General features: G+C 40.5%; 1 protein-coding gene across 1 annotated transcript in view; it reads left to right on the plus strand.

Annotated features, from left to right (window-relative positions):
- The first annotated feature begins 563 nt into the window (after positions 1-563).
- Positions 564-5101, plus strand: part of LOC108246690 — a 26577-nt gene continuing 22039 nt past the window's right edge. Inside the window, exon 1 of the mRNA XM_025010124.2 lies at positions 564-636. The gene's annotated coding sequence lies outside the window, so the exon portion shown is untranslated. The remainder of the gene's footprint in view (positions 637-5101) is intronic.

Here is a 5101-nt window from a genome sequence, read left to right on the forward strand (position 1 = left end):
ACCAGCTCAGGCTCCTTCCCCACCAGAGAGGTGACATTCCACGTCCCAAGAGCCAGCTTCTGTAGCCGAGGATCAGACCGCCAAGGTCCCCGCCTTCAGCCACCACCCATCTCACATTGCACCCGACCCCTTTGGTACAAGTCAGCAGTGCCATTTAGTGACCTAAAGTAATAACAGTAACAACAATAACATGAATGCATTCAATGTGTAAACCTTTTTCTCAGGCTAGAGACAGGGATTCAAGTGCGCGAGACCCCATGTGAGTATTTTTAGTCTAAACAGATGTCTCGGCAAAAATTGTAATAATATGGTCTAGCATTGATTTGTTTAAAAAAACAAAAAACAATTTTGTTTGTTTTGAAACAAACATATTTCATAGGGGTTTGAATTTGGATCCCATGAAGGGATTATTCATTATCCATTACACCAACTTGTCACATTATGTTTTGGTCTGTGCTTCCCCATTTTATGACATAACCATGAGCACATGATCGCATATGCTTTTGTCTTTACAGTTCTTTTTTTTTTCTGTCTGTCTTTTGTATTTGACTCAACCAGGGTGCTGTTGGTTTATCTTTCTGCAATAACCTGGGAGGCACCAGAGAAGAAGATGACAGTGGGACGAGCTCACCAAAGGTAGCATTGTTACCACAGATTAATCATTACAAAAAAAGTTACAAAAATGGTTAGAAAAACATTTTGGGAGTACTTTACATTGAATGTAAACTTTTTAATATTTTGATTATTTTTGCAGTCCTAACAAATTGTAACATTCTGTTTATGTTACGGGTCCCAGGATTGGCACCGTGGTGTTACGTCCACCAGGTTCGTTTGGTGGGGTAACATGAAAGGAGACCAAACAAGGATTTTCGTACTTAAACAAAATATTTTTTTTAAATGTGCTAAAGAAGTAAAACCTGTGAAGGAATACCTGAAATGAGAAACCAAAGTCAGATTAATCAAAACCCATTAATAATCCGTGTATCATTCGTTCTTTCAAAAGACAGTTACACAAAGTGTTTCACTGTAAAGATGGTCTGTCGGATTTAGGTGATGTCATGTTGGGTTCTAGTCCGTTTACCCACATGCAAGAACACACTAAGAGAAGCAATATGAAAAAAACAACAATATTTATTTAAGGGAAAGGGGAGGGGGAGATCAGGGGAAAACAGTCCTGGATTCGGGAGGGGGAACCGGTCGTCGAACTGTTTATGAGAGGAAAGGTGTAAATTCAGGACAGATCCAAGGAAATATTTCAGAGGCTGTTCTCAGAGGATTCTTACTTGAAGGCGGAGTGAGATTTTCTTGTGGCGGCAGCCGGAGAAGCGAGTTTCCGTTGGAGAGCGAGCTGACATCGGAGCGGGGTCCAGATGGCTAGCTCCCGGAGCTACGAACGCCGGCAGGGACAGCCGGAGGCGAAACAGAGGGAATCCACGGGTGGGACCTTGGAGGCGAGTGCACGAGGATGGCAACCGATTGGTATCACCAATGGCGTCGTGAGGAAACACAGGGGAACTTCCAGACGGGAAACAGACGTCCACCACGAGGAGCCTCAGGGGAACAATGAGGAAATCTGTCAGAGAGAACACAGGGAGCGATCAAAGCTGGTTCGTACGTAGAAGGCTTTCACAAGTGAAACGTTTACCAGTAGAGGCAAACACTCAGGCACTGGAGTGTCAGCTAGTCGCTCCTTATGAAACACCTCAGCAGCTCTCAGATTAGACACAGGTGTGTCTACAGGTTGGCCGCCGCACCTCTCCAGGGGTTCCGCCCAGTGGCGGCATCTGGTAGCTGTGAGGGGAAGTAGCAACCTCCCAGGAAACCAGGACAACACAGAGAAAAAGGAAAACAAAACACAAAAGACTCCAACCTAACAGGTGACCCGGAAGTTTAGTAAGAAGTCCTAGCAAACAGACAAACGTTAGCTTGTTACCGGCCACCATAAACATTGTTTACATAGACACCTCGAAGACTGGGGCTGTCTGCTGGAGCTGACGAGTCAGCGCAGCTGCCATCTTGGCTGGGTCCTTCACACGCCCCCCAGTTCATTTTTTTGTACTGAGGAAGCTGTATGTCCAACTAAAATAATCAAAACTCTCTGAATCTTAACCCGATTTTCACACAGTTTGGTTTGTTACAAATGGCAGAGATGTAGTTCTGATACAGGCTGCTTTCACTCATTGAAAATACATACTATCATGCTAAAATACTTTGTTTTATGATCTTTAAAAAAAGACAGACATATAGTATGGCATATTAATAAATGTATATTTCAATACATTTCATATTTTAATAAAGAAACAAGTTTGATTGTTCATTTCAATTTATTTCACTCAGTTTCCTTAAAGCTGACCCACATTGCTCTTATTTGTTATTTCATTTTATTTACTTTTTTATCTAAGTTTTGTCAGGTTGGATTCTGTTTAGTTTTCTTTGTTTTGGGAAGCCCGCTGTTTCCACATTTCCCCCACCAGATGACGCCTGTGAGCAGAGCCCCTGGAGCAGCGGGTGGGAGAACCTGGAGACACACCTGTGGCGCATTAGGAGGACTGATACTGTGGATTTTTAAGAAGCAGCGAGCTGACGCATCGTCGCCTGGGTGTTTGTTTACCTGGTAATCAAACGTTCCAGTGAGAGGCCCTCTGAGTAAGCTCCCGAAGTAACACTATCTGTGTTTGTTCTCCTTGTCAGGTTTTGCCTGAGGTTCCCAGTGGTTCTCAAGACCAGAGTTTATGCTACTCCTGCGAACCCTCTGTCTGCTTCCTCACGACGCCATTGGTATTACCAATCCGTTGCCTTCCACGGGCACTCCCTTCCTGGTCTCTTCGTTCTCTGTGGATTCCTTCGTGATGCGGCAGTACGTACCTGCTTGTGCCCAGAGCCTTCCGACTTCTCAGTCGCCGGATCATTGTCAGCCGTCAGCTCGCCCTCCACACAGCCATCTTTCCCGTCCGTCCTCCCACGGTCCTTGGTTCTCCTCGCCGCCTCCGGATCCCCGTCTGCTCCTATAAGTAACTCACCCAGCTCTAAAGTAAGCCTCCGTCATAAGATTTGTTTCTCCCAGTTTACCAAAGCCTTACATCTACCTCTCATCTACAGTGGTTGTTCTGGTGGTACCAATCCTGATTCCTGCCCCACACTCACTCCCTTTCCCCTTCCCCGTTACAATAAATCATATTGTTGTTTTGAAATAGACGCCTCCTGATTGTGTTCTTGCATGTGGGTTCAAAGACTGGAACTAAACATGACAAGTTGTTTATCTTGTTTCTATTAAAATGTATCTGTTAGCTGGCTTTTGGTACTCTTAGTTAGCCTTACAGTCCCTTTATTTTACTTATCTTAGTTTTTACCACGTAGATCTTTTATTAAAATATTAAAATGTTTTTAACTCTTAGCTGGCCATCGGTACATCAGTTAGCCTTTGGTATCTAAAATTTAGCTTTTATCACGTTTCATTAACGTTTTTAAATCCTAGTCTAGTTTATGTTCACTTTTATTATATCCTAGTTTGGTTTTTCTCAGCTTATTTTTATTTTCAGTTTATTTTTAGTTTGACTTGTTTTAGATAAGTTTTACTCTGTATTTTTATGTAACTTTAAATTGGGTGTGTGTTTTCATGGCTTCTGTTTGGCTGAGGGTTTTAAACTCTAGTTTAGTTTATGTTATATTGTAGTTTGGTTCTCCTCAATTTATCTTTAGTTTATCTTTAGTACGACCTAGTCTTATTTAGTGTCTCATGTTTTAGATATGTTTAGCTCTATATTTTCGATATCGTTGTGTGTGTTTTATGACTCTGTATTTTTTATGTTTGCATGTTGTACAGCACTTTGCTGAAAAGTGGTATATAAATAAATTTGACTTTGACTTTGAGTCACACACAATCCTCAGCCTTCTGTATACACCACATCAAAAATTTCTTTATATTTTTGCGTGCTGTGCATGCACACACACATGCACATTTTTTTAAAGGCCTGGAAAACTAATCTTTGAAAACTCCAGGTCATTCCAGGGTCTCACACTGCCCTGTTTTAACTGGGGCTGGAGAGCTGAGGTTCACTTTCAGGGAGAGAAAGGTCCACTGGAAGGCTCTCTGCAGCTTTCCTTCAGGTTTATGTGTTCCTAGAATATAAGACACATAATACTTAAAAAAAAAATTTAATTGAAAACAACTTGAAAAGGTTTTAGTATCCTACAATGTATTGTAATGCACAATACATCATTAATTCCTAAACATGCAGGAAGAACTAACAGATAAAAACAGGTTTAACAAAGTGTAATATTAACTTTAGTTTTACATATGAATCATTTCTGTTAACATGTACAGTAAAAAAAAATCACCTCCTTTTTGGAGATGAGCTGGGAAGTTAAAGACAGGTGGGGTCACATCATCTCTAAGCTGGTCCTTAAAGTCATCTGGTTTGAAATGTTCACTAGAGAGATGAGATGACTCTGTAGCAACAAAACCCTCCCTTCTTACCGCAACTTCCCATTGCCTCCTTAAATCTGTGTTACTGGGAAACCTTCAAAATGTGAAGAAAAAAAAGCTAATGAGAAAGAGCATCAGTTCTTCCTGTTAGCATTTCCTTGTTTGCCAAATAACGTTAGCTACAATGACATAATATAATAAATGGTCAAGTAACCAAAATTATTTTTCGATCTTACTTGTGAAATGTAATCCCATGTGATATAAAATACGGTCATAGCTGCTCGCTCTGTGTTTACTCCTGTCGGCTTATAAAATGTATTGAAATATCTATTTATTAATATGCCATACCATATGTCTGTCTTTGTTAAAAAGCATAAAACAAAGTATTTTAGCATGAAAGTACGTATTTTTAATGTGTGGAAGTGTCCTGTATCAGAACTACATCTCTGCTGTTTGTAACAAACCAAACTGTGTGAAAATCGAGTAAAAATTCACCGAGTTCTGATTAGTTTTAGTTGGCCATACAGCTTCTGTATGGCCAAGCTTCTAGTGGTCATTTATTGTACCCATGTAATGACAGTTGTAAATAAACAGTTTTAGTTACACCCCTTAATTACACCTAAGGGGTATGGATATATATATATATATATATATATATATATATATATATATATA

Source organism: Kryptolebias marmoratus, linkage group LG20, assembly GCF_001649575.2.
Source record: "Kryptolebias marmoratus isolate JLee-2015 linkage group LG20, ASM164957v2, whole genome shotgun sequence".
Taxonomy (NCBI): domain Eukaryota; kingdom Metazoa; phylum Chordata; class Actinopteri; order Cyprinodontiformes; family Rivulidae; genus Kryptolebias; species Kryptolebias marmoratus.